The 21530-nt window shown below is 43.4% G+C and overlaps 1 non-coding gene across 1 annotated transcript; it reads left to right on the top strand.

Annotated features, from left to right (window-relative positions):
• Nucleotides 1-793: 793 nt before the first annotated feature.
• TRNAA-AGC (transfer RNA alanine (anticodon AGC)) lies at nt 794-869 on the top strand. The gene has a single exon. It is a non-coding gene; the product is annotated as a tRNA-Ala (tRNA).
• Nucleotides 870-21530: the final 20661 nt, after the last annotated feature.

The following is a 21530-nucleotide window of genomic DNA, read 5'->3' as shown; positions in this document are numbered from 1 at the left end:
ATAGAGTAGCTATTTCTCTATTAGGCTAAATGGAAATAGGCTCTGGAGAGATTGGATCACACACACACACCACCACCATCACCACCACCACCAGCACCACCAGCACCACCACCACCATTACCAGCACCACCAGCACCACCACCACCATCACCACCACCACCAGCACCACCAGCACCACCACCACCATCACCACCACCACCAGCACCACCAGCACCACCACCACCATTACCACCACCACCACCATCACCACCACCACCATTACCACCACCACCACCATCACCACCACCATCACCACCATCACCACCACCACCACCATCACCACCACCACCACCACCATCACCACCACCACCACCACCACCAGCACCATTACCACCACCACCACCATCACCACCACCATCACCACCATCACCACCACCACCACCACCATCACCACCACCACCACCATCACCACCAGTACCACCACCACCACCACCACCATCACCATCACCACCACCACCACCATCACCATCACCATCACCACCACCACACTTTCTAACATGTAGATCCTCTGATGAATTCTTTAGTAAATGCAGACACAATTCCTTACATTACAGGAGAGGAGGAAGTGCTTAAAGGAGACATAACACAAATAAACTGCAAACTTCAACATGGTAAAGATTCCAAATATACCCAAATTTATCCATAGATTCAATGAAGTCTTAATAGGCTTGAGAAAAACAAATTCTGAAATTTGTTTGGAAAATCAAAGGTCAAATAGTTAAAGTGCACTTTAAAAATAAGAACAAATAAGGAGGCCCTGGCTGGTTGGCTCAGCGGTAGAGCGTCCGCCTAGCGTGCGGAGGACCCGGGTTCGATTCCCGGCCAGGGCACACAGGAGAAGCGCCCATTTGCTTCTCCACCCCTCCGCCGCGCCTTCCTCTCTGTCTCTCTCTTCCCCTCTTGCAGCCAAGGCTCCATTGGAGCAAAGATGGCCCGGGTGCTGGGGATGGTTCTGTGGCCTCTGCCTCAGGCGCTAGAGTGGCTCTGGTCGCAACATGGCCATGCCCAGGATGGGCAGAGCATCGCCCCCTGGTGGGCAGAGCGTTGCCCTTGGTGGGCGTGCCGGGTGGATCCCGGTCAGGCGCATGCGGGAGTCTGTCTGACTGTCTCTCCCTGTTTCCAGCTTCAGAAAAATGCAAAAAAAAAAAAAAAAAAAAAAAACCCAAATAAGGAGCACTTGCCCTCTTAGCCACAGTGTTCAAGCCAGGACTGTTGGCACAGCAATAGAAAAATAAACCAATGTAGCAGGCCAGAGAGTCCGGAAATAAACCCATGCATATGTAAATATTTGTTAAATGTAGCATTGCAGATTCACAACAAAAGAAGGGTGTTTTTCTTCTTTTTTTTCTCAGGAAATGCTACGAGGTTATTTTTGTATACATATAGAAAAAATTAATTAGATCTCTTCCTTACTCTATTCACCAGAAATTAATTTTAGATAAATTAGAGAAGAAAAGGCAAATGACAAAACTATATCCACTTTTAGAAGCTAATATATTGAATATGTTTATCACTTTGCAGCAGGGAAGGAACTCTTAGAATCACAAAAAGCCGAGATTCACTACTTTAATAGCGAGAATTTCTGTTCGTCAAAAAACACCATCTCGAGAAATAAGAGAACTGCAGATCTGAAGAATATATTTGCATGATATTTAACTAACAACGGACTGGTATCCAAGATATATATAAAATGTCTAGGATCAAAAGATATACTCTCTCGGGACCCCATAGAAATTGGGCAAAGGATTTTCACAGTTACTTCAAAAAGAGGACATTTATAAAAAGATGCTTTATCTTATAGATTTGTTAGGGGGGAAAATGGGACTTAAACCAATTCCACTCTCATCTGACTGAATATGTTCAGAAAGCTGACAATTCCAACTTTAACGAGCAGCAGGGGTCATTAAATACAGTCCCTTTGGAAAATCACTTGACGTTACCCAGCGAAGCTGAAAATGCATGTAGCCTATGACCCTAAGTTCATATCCTAAGTGTAATCATAGACAGACTCCTGCACATGTCCCAAAAGATGGGTAGAAAAGTGTCCACAGCTGCTTTCTTTGTAATAGTTACTTACTGGGAACAACCCCAATATCCATAAAACAAAGAATGAAATCATTTATTTCATTAAAATAGACCTTATTGGTTATGCAAAAATATACATATAAGTTACGGCTTATCTAATATATATATATGGATCATAGAAAATGCCAGAAAGCCACTCTCATCAAACTTAAAAGATAAGAATCATACATTTTACTTTATACGGCGTCCTCTGATTATGATATATTAAATTGGAAATGCGTAAAGATCTTATTTTTAAAATGAAATAAACATGCAAGTAAATGTTACATTCCAAATAAATCATGTTCTAGATCCCTCGTGGAACCTCTTAGTATCTCAATCAATTGTTTAGCTTTACTCCCATCTTCTTACTTACACTCTACTCACCTCCTGATTATCCGCCGACCATTATAGCTAGTAAGAGTAATACCAGGTTGGCAGTTAGCATAAAGCAGACTCAGGCGTGCTGACAGCTAGCTTTTTCCACATCCCGTGTTCTCAGGCATTCCTCCTCCTTTTCCTTTTGGTTCTGTTACTCTCCCAGGACACGCCTATAAAAATGGAGCCCTTTGTTTCAGAGAGAGGGTCATAGGCAAAGCAGCGCATGCCTCTCACTGATAGATCCAGGCTGCATGTCCTCTGCCTATTATTGACTTAGCACCTTAGTTATTGAACATGCTTGACCTTAAACAGACGTTTCCGTTCCCTCAAATAAATACCCAGAAGTGGAATGGCCAGGTGGTTCCACTTTGTCTCTTCTCATAGCCTTCATGGTAAAGTCTATTTTTTCTAGTGTAAGTATTGCTACCCCAGCTTATTTTGTGTGAAAATTGTGAGGGGATTAAGAGGTACATATTGGTAGTTACAGAACAGTCATGGGGATGTAGAGTACAGCACAGGGGATATATACAGATATAGTCAATACTATTTGTTCTTACTCTATATGGTGTCAGATGGGTACTAGACTTACTGAGGTGATCACGTCCTAAGTCATATAAATGTGTAATCCTGGGGTTGAACATCTGAAATGAGTATAATATTGTATGTCAACTGTAACTTAAAAAATTTAAAAACAAAAGAGGCATTTGCTGGAAACCCCATTGCGGTCAGATGACCTTACATGATAATTCACACTACATAATATCTCGCATTATTGTAAATTCGCATGACTCCAAGAATCCTCCTACCCTGGCACTACTTATTGAGCTCCGGGGGTAACTGAGGATCCTACATAAATGCTGTAACTTCACAGGCTACTTCAGAAACTGGAAAACTAGAAAAAGGTTGAATCCTTACTCTGTATAGATTCTACCTAAAGGCATTGACATTTCGTAGTTCAATGATACAAAATTAATACAAATGCACTATAACATGACATAAGCCTCATGTCAAACATTTACTTGCTAATGTTTTCCTCTAAGACTCAGCAAGGTGGTTCTTGCCCTCCCCCCACAAAAATCTAAATAATAACCTAATAATTTATGTATTTTTAAAATTTATAATTTTATAATCAAACAAAGGGAATGATAGATAGTGTCAGTGAAAGGTTACCAATAGATCTTTAGAAATGAAACTCACTCAAACAGCACACACTCCTTAGGGATCCTGGCACCAGGTCTACTATACGGAGCACTAATCATTTTCACCTTCCTCACTAGCTTGCATGTCAGGTGCCCATTGGTAAAGGGGTCCCGTAAAAGTACTAGCTAGTCCTGGTACAAAAACAGGGGATTTGGGGGTTCACTTGTGGTTCTCTAAGTGCAAAGTCAGAAAACTAATTTTAATAATTTGTTATTTTGGGGCCTTTTTGGTATCCGTTCTGTTATAAATTTAAAGGCAAAGTATCAAATTTGATCAATAAAATCAACAGAATGCATTCATTTAAGAAGACACTCTCTCCCAAATACAGCGAAATAGTCTAAACTGAAGTATTACCCACCACTTTGATTCCATAAATAAGAATACATTAATGATTTTAGACGACCATGTCATTAGTGCTAACCATGAGATTAAAGGAAAGAATCAAGTTGACTATAGAATGCTTTTTCAACACATTCCCTCCCTGGGGCAGGACACAGAAACAGTTTTACTTTGAGGAAACTCAAAGCAGAAAAAAAAAGAGAGAGAGAGAGAAAGAAATCCTTTAGTATAATAATACACTGCACTTCTGGGAAGTGATAATACTTAGTTAATGTGCTTGTTTTTTGTAAATGTTGGATCGTGATGCCTATCTCTCTATCCACAACAAAGACAAGCTCTGAAAGAGAAAACCACAGGCTCAAAATGACGTCACTCATGCTCAAAGCCCATGACACCCAAGCTAGATTTAATATCTTATCGGTTGTTTCAACCTCTCTCAGAAATGTCATCTTAGTCAACTCATCTGGAATTTTCTGGCCAAGCACCATAAAGAAATCAGTCACAGGGGTCTTTCCCATCCCCCCATAGAAAAAGCTGACCTGTGTGATAAAAACCCTTTGGAGAACACTGGCTAACATGTTTATACAGATTTCACCCCAATAAATTCAATAAAAGAAAAAAAATAAAACTTAAAGCAGAACAAACAAGCAGGCCCTTTGGAGAAGAGGTTGAATTTTTGGGGTAGACAGGAAGATGAGATCAGGAGTCTCTGGAGAGACTGGGGGACTCGGGGAGACAAGCCCAGCAGCAGCCCCCAGCCCTGTGTCTGTCAAGCCTGAAAAAGCGTTGCATTAGGAGCAGTGCGGAAGAGTCACCCCAAGTCAGGACCGGCAGGTTGTGCAGCGACAGAGAACCAACGTTAGGTCCTGCCGCCTCTCAACTGCAGGGGGGCGTTTCCCTCAACGGACGGGATTGTTCCGCCTTGGCAACACGTAGAGATTGTGCAACTGCCACCTCTTCCTCTGTCCCTAAATTGGGCAGCTACTTCTGCCATATAAATGTCACAACGCCACCGTGTGTGTGTAGTCTCAGCTGTTGTTAAAATACGGTCACGTTTTTTGAATGCTACGATGATTTCTTCTATTTTTCAGGAGACGTGGCGGTTACTTGAATTCCTCCTGACCTCTGTTGAGCTTCAAGCAGCCTGCTCTGTGCAAAATCTTATGTTCCTGTGCTCGACGGTGACATCACTGTCACAGGGGGAGTCACACCGCTCAGCTTTATTCCGGGCTCTGACCGGTAAGCTGGTCAAGTGGCTTTTAGCTTTTCCCTTTCTTCTGAACACTGAATAAAAACTAGCAAAACAGCACCTTCACCGCCTTGAACTTTGTGTTTCTGTGAGATCAAGTGAGGTAACGCACACTGAATGGATGCTCGTGTGTAAAATTATCCACTAATGGAAAAGGATTCCAGGGGAATGCAGAGACGGCTCTCCATGAAAACGGTTACACATAATTTTTCATTTGATTAATATTGAGAGTGTCTCCTACAGGCACAGCTTTTGTGAAAAGGGCCGAGGGGGTCTGAGGGCAGAGGGTGAGTAAAAGCATATGAAAAGCATCATGTTCCCTGGCTCAGAGAGCTTGGAATAGTATAGGAATGGTAGCAAAAAATAAAAAAAATAAAAAAATAAATAAAAAAGAGCAAAGGAACCATTTAAGGAAGCATCAGATTAGATGATAAGAAACAGGGAGAGCTAATGAGTGCTAAAAATAGGTCTTTGGAGAGAGGTCATTAAGTAAGTGCTAGAAACCCCCGGTCCCTCCAGGCCTGTAATCCCTTAATTAACATTCCCTAGTATGCTCATATATTTTCAACTTTTAAAGTCTGTATTTCTCACACAAGGAGTACTTGACTGTGTTTTCATTATTCAACAGTCCGTAGAGTACAGAGTTAACATGACGTTGCTTCTTACCCACCGTGCCACGCAGAATGCCCATCTCAAATCCCATCACCCCCCGTCAGATAACACGGTTCACAGGTGGGTGGTGGGAATCCTCCGATTGTTTGTGCATTGACACACACGCTCATCTGTAACACCAGGGGTAGGAGAATCTATACACTATTCTGAAACTTGTTGTTTTCTACTCGTAACGGTAGGTCTTAGTGACGCTTCTATGACATGTATTTTTATCTTGTTCTTTGGAAGTGGTACTGTACTTGGTATCAATAAACCATACCCTATTTATTCTCTTACCAAGAGTCATGTTTCTAATTTTCCAGTCTTACAAACCGTGCAGTGCCCTTCTCTGAGGGTGCGAAGGGGGTTTGAGCTATCATCATGGGGAGTCACATGGTATCACAGCAGACCTGGGACCCACTCTACATGAAGGAGGTACAGGAGAGGGCTGTCACCGCGGGTCCCAGGTTGTATTGCATACTCCCCCCGCCCTCCCAGCAGCTGCTAGCCCGAGAGAACAGTGACATGGCCTCTTGAACACACAGGTGACAAACTATGGCTGGAGGCAATATTATGCGAGGACAGAGTAAGAGTATAACCTCACTGGGCACAGTTTACACACTGAGTCAAAGACATTTATACAGTCAGAGACTGCACAGGTCCGGGAACCAGGAGTTAACCATCAGGGGAGTGTTGCTTCCTGTCCCTGCAATAACTTTGGCTTTTGCTGATAAATGAGGTTCTGCACCCAATTCCACCACGGGAAAGGGAAGGATTTCCCCACACCAATAAGCAAGTCTCTGGACGCCAATTGGGTGTCTTATAAATCAACTCAATTCTGACACCTGTCTACCACAACAAGACAGCATCAGATTCACCGGGTTAAGGGTTCAGTCCTACAACGCTGACCTCCACCCCGCAATTCTGAGATCACTCGCCAGTCCAGACTGTTACCTCTGCTTCTGGCCCACCTGCTACAGACTGGAGGTTCCCAGGACCCTTTCTCTTAGATTTCCGAAGCCAGTCACACATCCAGGTTGTTACCAGTATCTCTGACCAACTAGCTATAAAGCAGAGCTTTACCACCCTCTCTGTGGGCTCAGTTCATTTGCTAGAGCTGACCGCAGAACTCTAGGAATCCTTTACTCACTAGATGGCCAATTTATCATAAAAAGGTGCAGCCCAGGAGCAGCCAGAAGGAAGAGACGCATGGGGTGAGATATGGGCATGAGGACATGTAGCTTCCACCTCCCTTGCAGGCAGACCTGTCTCCTCTCCACGTGTCTCCCATCCTGTGGGCTTTCTGAACCCCATCCTTTCGGTCGTCATGGGACCTTCATGACATGGGCTGGATCCATCAAATCCTCGGATGCCGGCGATTGGTTTATGAAACCTAACGTAGCTGACTTGGTTTTTTGCACCTGGCCCCATAGTTAAGTGGTAAGCGCAGAAATTGAGACACAGCTCCAGGCAGAACTCAGCTACTTTATTTTAGGTAAGCGATCCAATCTTTTTTTTTTTTTTTTTTTGTATTTTTCTGAAGCTGGAAACGGGGAGAGACAGTCTGACAGACTCCCGCATGCGTCCAACCGGGATCCACCCGGCACGCCCACCAGGGGTGATGCTCTGCCCACCAGGGGGCGATGCTCTGCCCCTCCGGGGCGTCGCTCTGCCGCGACCAGAGCCACTCTAGCGCCTGGGGCAGAGGCCAAGGAGCCATCCCCAGCGCCTGGGCCATCTTTGCTCCAATGGAGCCTTGGCTGCGGGAGGGGAAGAGAGACAGAGAGTAAGGAGAGGGGGAGGGGTGGAGAAACAAATGGGCGCTTCTCCTATGTGCCCTGGCCGGGAATCGAACCCAGGTCCCCTGCACACCAGGCCGACGCTCTACCACTGAGCCAATCGGCCAGGGCCACGATCCAATCTTTTCCACGTGCCCCAGCCTGTTGTAGAACCAGAGCTCTGGGCTCTGTGCTACAACCAGAGGTCTCTGTCCGTCCACAGGTACTTCCAGGTACGTGCGTGTCCTGTTACCAGGACTCCGAGCTTATACCCTCTGCATCCAGGACCTAGGAGCCCAGACATACCCCTCAGGGCTACCTGTCTGCTACCTCTTGCTGCCAAAATTCTCTACTGCTCTGATATGATGTTGAAAGTGGTTCGAAAATAAATTCCAGTCTTTTCCCAGGGCCAGAAGGCTGACGGCTACATCTTCAAATGTGGCCATGAAGTCAGTGTTCTCGGGAGATGCCACACCTATCACGCATGTCTGATTGCCCTCCGACCTCGTAGGTCAATTCCGGGCTCGGGCGACGTTAAACCTGGTGTCTGACCTCCTTGCCCTCCTGTTTCTCTTCCTCTCCTTCAACCCCGTTCCTTGAGGAAGCAAGGGCGGGGGGGGGGGGCAGCTTTCACTTCCCTTCTCTTCTTCCCAAGCTGGCATTCATTCTGCTCACTTACTTGTCAGAGCGAGGGTGGATAGACTGTCTCAGCTGCAACAAAAGAATCTAAAAATACTACAACTCTTGCACTAAGGAGGTAGAATTTGCTATTTCATTTCGAATCTTGTCCTCTTCTTACCACCTCGAGGTAGAATTAATTGCTATCGCATTATCATTTAGCACCGTGGTTAGCCACCTTTTTTTTTTTTTTTTTTTTACACTTGGGGACTGGTGAAAATAGGAGAATTATTTGGGGGACAGCTAAGACAGAAATCACCCTGAGCATAAATGAATTCGACTAAGATCCTTGGGTCTGTAATCTTCATTCAACATCAGGGGTGTGAACTCTTTTGCTGACCAGTGGTTAAAAACCACTGATTGCGCACATTGTAATGATAATTAGCAGCATGTTTGTCTTTCCCACTAGACTGTGTCATCCTCAAGGGCAGAAAGTGAGTCTTATTGATCTCTTTGTTTTCCCAAAGGCGGCCACAGGGCCTGACAGAGTAGGTGCTCAGTGACAGTCTGTTCAGCAACTGAGCAAACTTTCTTTGAGCGGAGGCTTCATAAGAAGAAATAACGAATAGAAGATAGAGTTGAAAAAAAAAAAAAAAAAAAAAGAAGATAGAGTTGAGAAGGAAAGTTGTAATCAGCTTATGGAGTGTCCTGATTTGGGCTCCTAATCCTCTAACGGGAAATCTATTTTATTTCAGAGAATGAATGTTTTTGAAGATTTTCACCAAGTGATGAATACATTTTTCTGTTTGTTTGTTTGTTTGTTTCCATCACTGATTATTTCCTTTTTATTTAATCAGTTGAACTTATTGGGATGACATGGGTTCACAACACCACAGACGTTTCACGTGCACAACTCAATATATATAAATAACATCATCTGCACACTACACAGAGCACCTGTGCCCCAAGCAAAGTCTCTGTCTGTCCCTACTCCCCCCCCCCGCCCACTCGCCTTTCCCTGGGCACCTGCCGCCCTGTTTTCTACATCCACATATAGATGTCGTATGAACATGTTTTTAATAATACAAAACTACCACTAGAGATCGGCTGTCTAACATTCTACCTACAGCAACACTGTATTCTTCACTTAAAAATGTCAGAGGGTAGATCTTACGTTAAGTGTTCTTACCACAATTTAAAATAGAAAGAGTTTTCAAAGAGAACACTTGTTGTTTTATAAGAAACCCAGATCTGTTACCTAAAATAAATAAATTAACAAACTTCCAGCCTCATCAAATGTGACTCTTTCAAAAATTCTCTGAATTAGCCGGACACAGGTCAGTCAGTATTCCTTATGGCAGAGGTTCGACCAAGTACGTATCTCACAGGGAAGAGACACTGAACTTCTCATTTATTTTACCTGTCATACACACATTTCCAAGGAAACACAGAAAAAAAAAAATCTTCATGCTAATTACTGTAAATAAGGTACCGTTCAAGTGTGTATGTAAATCTTCAATGGCTGAAACCTGAGTTGATAAAAACAGAGTTTATGGTATTGATGAATTCTAAACATCCAGTTTGTCTAGAAAATTAACAAAAAACAAAATTACAGTCTGACCCGTGGTGCCGCAGTGGATAAAGCGTCGACCTGGAATGCTGAGGTCACCAGTTCAAAACCCTGGGATTACCTGGTCAAGGCACATATGGGAGTTGATGCTTCCTGCTCCTCTCCTCTTCTCTCTCTCTCTCTCTCTCTCCTCCTCCTCTCCTCTCTAAAATGAATAAATAAAGTCTTAAAAAAAGAAATTAATTAATTTTAAAAAATTACATTTGCTCTTAAGGTCGTGTCTCTCTTTTCCCCTGATGAGAAAACAGAATAAATGACACCGCTTGTTGGAAGCAGTCATGGATCTTGAAACATTTTAGTTTCCCAAGCTGTACACGACTTGGTGTCTCTCTATCTGTGAGTATAAATTTGGGAATCTTAGCACACACTCAGACGTCTCTGTGCAGTATCATATCTTACCAAGGCCCCTTTAATTGCAGGAGTTAAACTCTCTGAGGCATCAGCTTTATCAAGAACAGCCCCCCCCCCCCCCCGTGCTGCTCCCTACTGCTCTGTAGGACCGATTCTAGAAACCTCTAGAAACCGGTTATCCAAGGGAGATAAGCTGCCTACATTTGTTTTTCTTGCTAACACAAACACCAGGACAGCAGCGGAAGATTATCAGGAAGTAACCCCTGGCCAAGCCTCGAAATTCAACCAGAAGGGAAACAATGACTAATGTTTTCCTTTTTTAATCAAAGACAAAGGATGGGCAAAATTAAATCTTTGGTTTAATCTGCCTGTTTCTTACATTCAGGTATATGTCTCTATATAAAGAAAAGATAGTGTATTGCAGATAGAGACGAGTTAACTCTGATACCTATCTGCCTCCCCAAAGGTAACTATCTTGAATTTATTGAGTGTATTTCTCATGTCACCATAAATAAAAATATACAGTGTATCCACAGGAAATCCAGTAATAGAATATTAACATATGGCATACTTGGTGCTGTTTTTTTAAGTTAACATCGGGCTATCCTACATTACTCATTTGCACTTGGCTATTTTCAGCCATCATGAAGTTTTGAGTTGAATCCTCATTGGTATTCATCTATTTCATTCATTTTAACGGCTGTCTGGTATTAATTATATAAATGGAGGACCTTAATGAAAAATAATTTCTAATTTTTAAACTATTACAGAGACTCAACAAATTAATTCTTAATCTGCCCAACTTGAAAGGAATTGAAGGCGTTTACGATACTTGCATGTCTAACTCCTGTGTCACCTCTCAAGTTATTGCCACCGGTTTTTCTGATTTCTTTTTAATTCCCCCCAAATTAGCTTTTTAAAAATTTGCTGGTATGCATTTAACCTTAACCATACAATACGCTGATCAATTTATTTCTCAGCATTGTTTTTTGCCTCTTGCTCAGCTTACTGAGTTCTGTACTCTTTTGATTGACTGCATCTTTAAATAGTTGGGTTTTTTTACACTCCCTTGGAAAATAAATGAGCTGTAAATTCTTAGTCCTCATCCATCTATAAAACTCCTTACTTGTCTGAGTATAAATATGGGTCGACAGGATTTGTTTTGCTTTGCTCAGATTTTTGGGAGCATCATTGCATTGCGTTATTATAGCGACAGACACAGATAAGAGTCTGGGAAAGTCTGATTGCTCTGCCTTTGTCCGTAATCTTTATATATATCGACCCTCCCCCAAAAAGCTTTTCAAAGTCTGAATTGGTCTTTTGCAAACTGCAGTTCTGCTCTGATGATGTCTCTGGAACACACTGGCTTTTACTTACAGGGTTCTTTTCCCGATTATCACGAACGACCCATACAGCCTCCCTCCTGGGCTCCCTACCCTCTCCTCCTGGACTTCCTGTTGTACTTATTTTGGCTCTTCTCTTCCCGTTGTCCACAATTCAAACTTCCGTTTTGTGTTTCCTCTCTTCAAGTCTTCGGCCTGCGTTGGGAGGGGTGTCCTTGGATCTTACAGTAGGATCTACTCTAAGGTTCAGCCGCGTCCCCACCCAAGGGGATCAGCGTCCCTCTGTCCTTCCCCGTAGGCAGGAAGAACCCGAGGACCAGCTTTGCAATCACGCCTGGGTAGAACCGGTCCGTTCTTGCAGATTTAATGGGCAAGGCAGGGAGAAGGGGGGGGCGGGGGGGCAATCCTCTGTTGAGGGACGTGCAGTAGCAGCCAAAAGGGTGTGAGCGGAAGGGGAGGGGTCTAGCCGGGGAAAATCTGGAGGGAGAGACCAGATAAGAGAGGGGTCCCCAAACTACGGCCCCGCAGGCCACATGCGGCCCCCTGAGGCCATTTATCCGGCCCCTGCTGCACTTCCAGAAGGGGCACCTCTTTCATTGGTGGTCAATGAAAGGAACACATTGACCATCTCATTAGCCAAAAGTAGGCCCATAGTTCCCATTGAAATACTGGTCAGTTTCTTGACTTAAATTTACTTGTTTTTTATTTTAAATATTGTATTTGTTCTCGTTTTGTTTTTTTACTTTAAAATAAGATATATGCAGTGTGCATAGGGATTTGTTCATAGTTTTTTTTTTATAGTCCGGCCCTCCAACGGTCTGAGGGACAGTGAACTGGCCCCCTGTGTAAAAAGTTTGGGGACCCCTGAGATAAGATAAGGTCATGAAACCCCAGAAAATGCAGGGAAGGAGTGGGTTAGTTGGAAAGAAAGCCTGCTCTCCCCCGACCGATACAGTCAGAGCTTCCCAAGGCCCAGCTCCCCGCTCGCTCTCTCTCCAGCTGTCACCTGTCCGGGGGCAGGGACGCAGCCACTGAGGGGGCAGGGCAAGGCTGGCACCGAGAGGGCGCTGGACGAGGAGCCTCGGGAGCCCAGTGAACCGCAAGGCATCTCTGGGCCACGAGGTTCTGTGTGTGTTTTATTCACCATAACCATGTTTATTCAGAACTCTAGCATGTTTTGCTTTATAATGAGTTACTGTCATCATTTGAACTACTCAGCCAAGTGCTGAGTTGTGGGAATACCCACTCCCTGTTGGTTTCCTACCCGGCCTAGTGACCTCATGAGCCCCCAAACCGCCCAGCCCTGCTGTTTCTCATTGCTGAACAACCCCATTATATGCAACACCAAGTGGCACGGCCCCCAGCTGCCCTGAACCCCCTCCTTGTCCCAACCCTGAGCCTTACCATGGGAGGGGATTCCCGGACTGGGCAAAGGTCTGCCGCCCAGGCCCACAGGGAACTTCTATTTCCTCACTCCGTAGCATTTGGACTGGTTCTTATGACTTGGCCACAACTTTGATCAGCTGAAATAAGTCACAATGATGGTTCCGAATATTTCTGCTACCTCAATGTACCCTTGGCGAGTTTAGGGACCAAACTCAGGCTCTCATCCATTTTTCTATTCCAACAGGGACTCTTGTAACCATGTGTATGTGTGTGGATAAGGCAGGGAAGAGACAGGGAGAGGGACCTAGGGATTAAATCTCCAAATAAACTTCAGTGTCCTCTAAGACCTTGTGAGTGACAGGCACAGCGTTGGGGTTTGTGTGGTTTTGCAATGTGCAGAAGGGGAAAGAAAGAAGGTGTAATGGAATGTTAGAGATGATGCTAGACTAGAAGAAAACAGAGGGAACAATCCGATTAGGGAGACACGACACAGGAATGACCAGCTAAATTTACCTGGTGACTGACCTTGTGTGGTGGGATGGAGGGGAAGTAAGGACAACCCGGAGTGTCTACCTTGGGAGCTAGAGAGAAAAAGCAGCATCCATGAGAACGGAGACGAGGGCGACCAGCGCCCTGGGTGCGGGGAGGGAAGAGCAGCGGGCTGTGTTTCAGGTTCTGGTGAGGAGGCGGGGCTTGCGTGGAGGAGGTCACAACAGCCGAGTCCCGGCAGCTGAGCGTGAAGCGATGGGCGCTGGGTTCCTGAGCGCAGAGCTCTGGCCAGAGCAGGCTTGCACGAGGGTCAGAGGACTGAGCGGTCAGTCCTGGGCTTTGGAGAAGGAGGGAGAGCCGTCGGAGGACCTGCCCAACGAGAACGAGCCAGAGGAGGGGACCGAACATGAGGTGCAGCCGCATGAGGCAGAAGTGGGGAGAATTTCACAGGGGAATCATCATGGAAGGAATTCAATACTGCAGAAACTTCCCAAAGGTTCCCCAGGAGATTGTCTTTGAACTTAAAATGTATAGATTTTGATCGCAGTTACACGTGTTCCGATGGTGGTCCAAATAATTATACAAATAAGCGCACGGTAGGAAGGTTTCACAACATCCATTAATTCAATATTTTTGAAAACGGAAGAGTAAACAGACTATACATCTTTGTCAGACAGCCTTGGAGAAACACAAGAACTATAGCTAATGAAAAATATGCAAATTCACCTCATTACATTTTCCTATTAAGCGAACGCAATGAGTAATGTTTCATAAATGTACTCTGAAATTCTGGAAACGGTTTACAATTTGTTCCTAAAAGTAATATAGAAAAATTAATAACTTAATTGTAATACCTAAGGTTCTAAAAACATGGATTGGCTGCCCTGTAGAGTTGGCTTTTTTTTTAAATTGAGACAAAAATAGTATTAATTTTGAGCAAGTGGAATTCACTTATGTAAATAATCTGTGTAATTTTTAAACAATATTCTTAGTAATTTTGGCAGAATACATGGATGTCACTTTAGGTAGAAAGATCTATCATCCCTTTCCACCCAATATTAGACTGCGCTTCTTAGCATAGACTACTCAGTGTACATTAAATAAAAAATAAAATAATCACTAACGTCTAACTGAGGACAAGGCTGAGGGACCCTGATCATGGAAGGTTTTCCCTGGGCGCCAGATACACTCACACAAGCAACTGTGCTGTCTGCTGTCTCTCTCTCCTCTGCTGGACCCTTAGCCTCCATCCCTAAGGAAGCGAGAGATATTGCCCACACAGCAAAGGACATTATAATTTTATACCATTATGAGTAATTATGCAGCGTTAAGCTTGTGAGCAGAGGAGGTCATTCACATTTAACACTGGACCGTAGCTTGTGTTTGGATAAATTCTCAAATAAAATGCAAGCGGGCTTCTAGGGACTGAGAGGCAGCCGGGGTGATGAACCACGAAGTGTCCCCAAGGTCTGGGAGCCACGGGAATACCTGCCCACTACATTTCTAAGGTAACCTCCGTGAGAGGCAGTCAATCTGATACAAAACTCTTATGGTTACATCATGTTTGGCTTCTGGTGTATGTAAACATGCTTCCCATCCAGATATTTAAGACAGGAGGGGCTATTTTCATGTCTGAGAAGATATCTGTCTCATAAAAGCTATTCTAGCAAAGATTTACAACAATCACAAGTTAAGTTTCTAATACCCCGCTGCAAGTCGTTGCTGTATTTTCCTTTTGATTGGATTTTTACACTTCAACAGGGAATTTTAAGTTTCTATTTATATGCTACACACTCAAGGTGGTTGTAATGTCTGACTTGTCATAAAGAACAGCTCTAAACCATTTGTAAACTGAAAAAAATCAAGGTGTCCCACCAAAAGGCAACTAGACATAATTAATGCCATCTCTAAAACGTAATTCTTTTTTATTTATTTTACATCGGGTCTGTATAAGGAGATATTTGATGAAGGGCTTTTATTGAAATAGTTTTGTCCTTAGTTCTATGAACTATGCTTTGTGTTTGCCCTAAAAATTTTTAGGAAGTCAAAGCCAGTAATATAAAGATTATGTATTATTTAATTATACAAAAAAAACACCCCCAAAAACAATTGATAAAATATTCTGCCTCTTAGAAAATACTTTAGGTATTTTACAAGGAACAATACAGTTCGAGGACCAAAAAATACACACAGCCTCAGAGGCAATTAAATCCGTAATAAAAATCAAACATAAAATCAGCGTACCGTGCCAAAGGCCTTTTGAAATCAAGGAGCGTTAAACCTGGAGAATATAAAAGGAGACTAAGTCAGCAGTTGTCCTCGATTTGAAAAGAGACGGACGGCGTGCCATCGCCCTAGGCAAGCGGACGGAAATTCTCGAGCCTGTGCTTTTAAGTTTCAGACTGAAAATTATCTCGCCCTAAAAGTCCCCCAGATCCTTAATATGTCTCTTCCTTTCAAGGGACTCTGCTTAAAGAACAGTGTGGCCAAGGGGATCTTAAGTATGAGTGTCCATTGTAAACACACGAGTTAGTGTAAGTTTTTTCCCCTTATCACCATCTTGGCCTTTTTAACTTTATAGAAAATATATCACCTTTTACAAAACTAGTCTCTATGTGCACTTGTACTCACATCAGGGTCCTTGTGAATGTTAAATCGGGGCACTGGTGGGTGAAGCAAGAAATAGAAGGTGATTTAGAGCAAACTTAACACTATCTATCTCTTTCCAGGAAACACAAAGGCGAGTAAAAACCCTTTCAATACGTATGACTTTCTGACAGGGTAGGCAATGCATTCATTTGTCAAGAATAAACTAAAAGAAAATCTCAATAAAACTGTTGCCAGGATTTCAACGTATGGCTTTAAGACAAAGTGGACTGAACTCCTATTTCTTAATCTTTATAAAAAAGGTCAAATTACTGGGTTCTTGATGTGATGGCCAAATGTTACTCTAGAACTCTGATCACAGCATGAACTCACTGGGTGAGGTATAAAGTCTCGTTCCTCTACGATAACGAACTCCAGGCCATCGTGATTTAATATGATCTAGCCTATGGTTGGGATATGAGAAATGAGGAGACAGACACTTTTGCTACCAACAACATATATTCAAATGCATTTCAAACAGACCTTTTTGCTGAATATATTTTCAGTTTTCTTAGTGTCAGTGTGTTTGGAGGAGAAAAAAAAAAACAACTTCACACTTCTTTTCCACCTAATTAGAGGAGGCTTTGTGAAATTCATAGAGAAAAAAGAACTTTCACAGGTACTTCCGGAGAAAGTGATTCTTCTCCTTTTGCATTAAGAGAGCCTTAGGAAAAGGGAGCTAATGAGAAGCTAGGAAGGATAAAGGAGGCATTGCCAGCTTCCCTGAAAAAGAAATTTAAGGGAGGAAAACCACTCTCACCTCCTAACTTCTCCCTTCTGGTTCTATGTCCATACCTGACTATTTGACAACAGCCCAAAACTGAGAGATTCTTCCACCCTCCGTCAATTTCATGTGCTTAACTCGAACAAGGAGCAGAGGGTATGTTCCATGCCAGCACGTAAGGGGGTGTAGGAGCAAGAGAAAACGCCATTCAATATGTTTATCAGCATATACAAAAATCTGAACCATTCTCTATCATTTGTGTGTATGTGTGTGTGTGTGTGTGTGCACGCCTGTGCGCTAAACTTGCATTTTTTTTTTTTAAGTGAGAGGAAGGGAGATAGAAAGATAAGACTTCCACATGTGCCCCAACCAGGATACTCCCACAACCCGCATCTGGGGCCGGTGCTCAAATCAATGGAGCTATCCTCAGTGCCTGAGGATGACACTCAGACCAATCAAGCCATGACTGTGAGAGGGGAAGACAGAAAGAAGGGGAGAGGAAGGGGAGAGAAGTAGATGGTCACTTCTCCTGTGTGCCCTGACTGGGGATCAAACCCAGGATGTCTGTACTCCGAACAATTCTCTATCTTTTTCATGATTCTAGTGATAGAAGAAACATTGATACCAACATCAATTTTAAAATCAAATATTGTCAACTTGGCCTATCTTGGGTGGCAGTCATTTTGGTCTGACAGATTTACCTCACCATTTAGTCCCTTTCATATATGTTCAGGGTAAGAAAGTGAAGCATCTTAACGGGAACATGAAGGAATGTACTGTATGTGACAAAGGGGAAAAAAAGAAAGCTAGAAATTTAAAGGAGAACAAAACGTTGTACAGCAAACTCATAGTTCAACTCATATGAACCAAAGTAAAATATGACAATTTCAGCAACGGGTAGGGTGTAAGAAAAGCACACACTTTATCACGACCCTGGAAGACGCTTCCACTGGACTTGGTTTAGTGGCACGGGAAAATAGTTTGTTGGCAATGGACAAGGAATGCCATCCAGACAGCTCCGATACGTATTGATTTTAAAAATGAGAGTTAATCATTCTCTGGTGATGTGGCAAAAAAAATAAAAGCTAGTAATTAACCCATGTTAAAAGAAGAGGAATGGAAATGAATGAGTAACAACTCTCTTCTGTGATAAAGAGAAGATAGATAGAATTTTATCCAAATTGAAGAAAGAGCTGGATGAGAAGAGAATAGAGTGTTTCGAGGGCCACGGCCAGGAGGGTGAACAGAGAGTGTTCACAGAAATGACTCACGTGAGATCCAGCCGCGGGCTAGGGAGAGCACGGAACGGGGAACTGCACTTTGACTCATGCTATTCGCTGTTTAGCTTTACTGGGAACACATGTCATATCTTATAAGATACTTGTAAAAATAAAACTAAATGTATCTGTCTTCCATGATCTCAACTCCTCATCAAGATCAGTCCTTTACTCCCAGCAGTGCCCTTGTGTCCCCGACGGTCACAACCAGCCTCGTCTCTGCACACACTTCTCCTGCTGTGGGTAAAACTGCCCCTCCGTGTTATCACCCAATACGACATTCGCTATCCCGCGACCTTTGAGATATATTTCTATTTGAGTGCAGGGACATAAACATATCTTTGTGTCTGCACATAAATTGTGTCTTTTCTTCTGTCAGAAAAATAAGAATTGTGAGGACTTCAGTTGCCCGGAAACTTAAAAGTTAAAAGACGTCAGTCACTAATAGGTCGCCTAGGTGGGGGAGGCAGCCATCCGGTCACACAGGTCTCGAAACTTTTAGATCATCTTCACTCTGCTTTGATTCCTCATATTCCCGTTGACAACTTAAGCATTTTGAAAGCTTCCTCAAAGACTTGAATTTGTGGAAATTTTACTGATGTTGAATATATAGAAAGGTATTAGCTCTGCTGTTAAATAGGTTTGCTCCAAGAAACTAATGCCCACATTTTTAGTTCCTTGATCATACCGATTATACACACACGTGCATGAGCACGCACACGCACACACACACGCACTGTATTTTTCACTCCATAAGATGCACCTGACCATAAGACACACCTAGGGTTTTAAGGAGGAATATAAGAAAAAAAAATATTCTGAACCAAATGGTGTGTTAAAATATTTAATAAAATACTGTATTTTTTGCTCCGTAAGACGCATGGGCATTTTCCCCTCCACTTTTTGGTGGAGGGGAAAATGTGCGTCTTACGGAGCAAAAAATACGGTAATAGGTAGATATATTATTTCCCCACATCTCTAGCAGCGAGCAGTGTTTGTAGCAGGTGCCCACAAAGTGTTTCCATGTTGAAAGGACTTAATCATGGTTGCCACAATTTTTCAATTTACGGCCAGCAGTAAAAATGTTTCCCAAGTTCCATATAAACAAAAGTAAAGGGTTTTACCTCTTGGCTACTTTTATATGTGCTAATAAAATTCTCCTAAAAGAAACAAAACCAATCGAAAAGAGTCACTTGCAATTTGTCAATGCAGACCACTTGTAGTCACCTCCCTGCGGCTCCCTTTATACGCAGTTTGGACATTCAGAAGTGAATATGCCATCTGGACAATGAAATCCATCCCTCTGAACTAATCCATCACGAGCGATGTACGGTAGTGAGATACTCTTTCTTTACAAACGTCTGCATTTTGTAATCACCTGTGTCAAAATAGGGATGGGGGAAAAAAGTCCAAAATCTGATATCCTTTTGAGAAAAATCAATTGGTACATCTTTAATTTAGAACCCAATCTGCTAAAAACAAACAAACAAAAAAACCAAAAAAAAAAACCCAAACAGCCAACCCTTAGTAGCCTCAGAACTGGAAGTCTGCTCTCAGGGATCACCGAGCAGCGAGGTTTTCCTGTGGCACCGTGGTCATGGAAGTGCTCGGGAAATACCACGAGGCCATGAACTCACAGGGAAGCAGCCATGTGTCACTATCGCCCGAGGCTCTGTTGTTCTCAGAGCTGAGCAATCCGGAGTTCCCTAACAGGATGAACAGCTGATGCTACCGACAGAGCTGTTCCTCTGCAGGGAACACTGGTCCACAGCGTGACATGGAAGTACAGACTGGCACATCTGTCCTCCGACTGTCCTCCCACCAACTTGAAACAGAAACAGAACCCCCCCCTCACACACACACACACACACACACACACACACACACACACACACAATGAAGTTAGTCCTCTGGGTCCGGGCACCAGCAGCAAAAGACTGAAGTCAACATCATACATAGTAGCTTACCCAAAACGCTGCCTTCAAATACCTGCAGCCACCGACATAAATACAAGGATTAGACAAGACATTTAACAACCAGTAAATGTTAAAAATAGGAAAAAAAAAGAGAAAGAAAAGAAGAAAGGGCTATTCCCCCAGAGTGTAGAGGTCGGGGTAAAGTCTGAAAACAGAGGGAAGCCCCAGGGAGTGCAGAAGAGAAGGCTGCAGGCATTCTGAGAGGTGGAGAGCTGTGGGGAGGGAGGGGAGCCCATGGGGCCCGGGAAGTTGCTTCATCTGTCAACACCGCCCGTTCTGGTGTGGCTCCAGGCCAACTGACATAGAAAACGGCCCGGGGTACACACACAGTGCCAAATGCAGATCCTGTAGGGCAGACTTGTCTACCTGACACCGACCTACGTTTATTAACCAGTGTCACCCCAATCAATTCCATAAAACAAGGAAATGCTAAAGGGAAGGTAAAAGTCGTTACAAAAGACAGTGGATTTGGACAGTAATCTGCAGACTATTGTAAGGCAGGAGGGTACATCTCGGATGTTTCCGCCATGACCACGCACTCTTCCGGGATGAAATACTTCTTACCCAGAGCAACGCAACCGCCCATCCTAGAGGAAACAGTGATACAAAATGTTCAATTTCGGGTGAACTCCTTAAGAAAAATTAAACCTAATACTGGTCCCCCCCACCCAAAAAAAAAATAAACACCTCTTAATGATGAGTAAAATGTGAGCGTAAGTCTCAACTCTAGCTGCATACTGGAATCACCTGGAAACTTCTAAATCACAATCAACCCCCAGGTTCAGCCCTTTATCATCCATCTGACAACCAGGCATTAGCATTTGTAAAGCTTCCTGAGGGATTCCAGTGCATCTCTCTCTCTGTCTCTGTCTCTCTCTCTCTCTCACTGCAAACACATCCAATTCTTGTTTCTTCTTCTTTTTTTACCACCAAACTGTTGAAGTCACCACCATAATACAGACCAGACCACTTACACTATTGCCTTAAAGTAGCCCTCCTGTTTGGTGGCAAGCCCAGATTTACCCAATTTGTCAAGGGACAAACAATTGAGCTCTAAAAGCTATACTTGCGGTCGGGATTCTCGTGTGTTTATTAAGTGCGTTGACCACAAAGGACAGTCTGGTGTTAAGTAATCTTAGCTTTTCAAGTCAGTGAATCTTTATTTGTGGGAAGGGTGATTGGGAAGTGTAAGAAAGGGCATTTAATTACAAAGGGGCATGAAAAAACATGTGAGGGCAGTGGGCGTGTTCATTGCCTTGACGGTGCTGATGGTTTCTCAGGGGTACAGTGTTGTGGGAACTTATCAAATTGTACACTTTAAATATGTGCCCTTTCTCGAATGTCGGTTGCAACTCAATGCAGTTCAAAATATAAAAACCCCTGGCTTTT

This window comes from Saccopteryx bilineata, chromosome 7 (assembly GCF_036850765.1).
Source record: "Saccopteryx bilineata isolate mSacBil1 chromosome 7, mSacBil1_pri_phased_curated, whole genome shotgun sequence".
Lineage (NCBI taxonomy): Eukaryota > Metazoa > Chordata > Mammalia > Chiroptera > Emballonuridae > Saccopteryx > Saccopteryx bilineata.
This window is presented reverse-complemented; position numbering and strand designations above follow the sequence as displayed.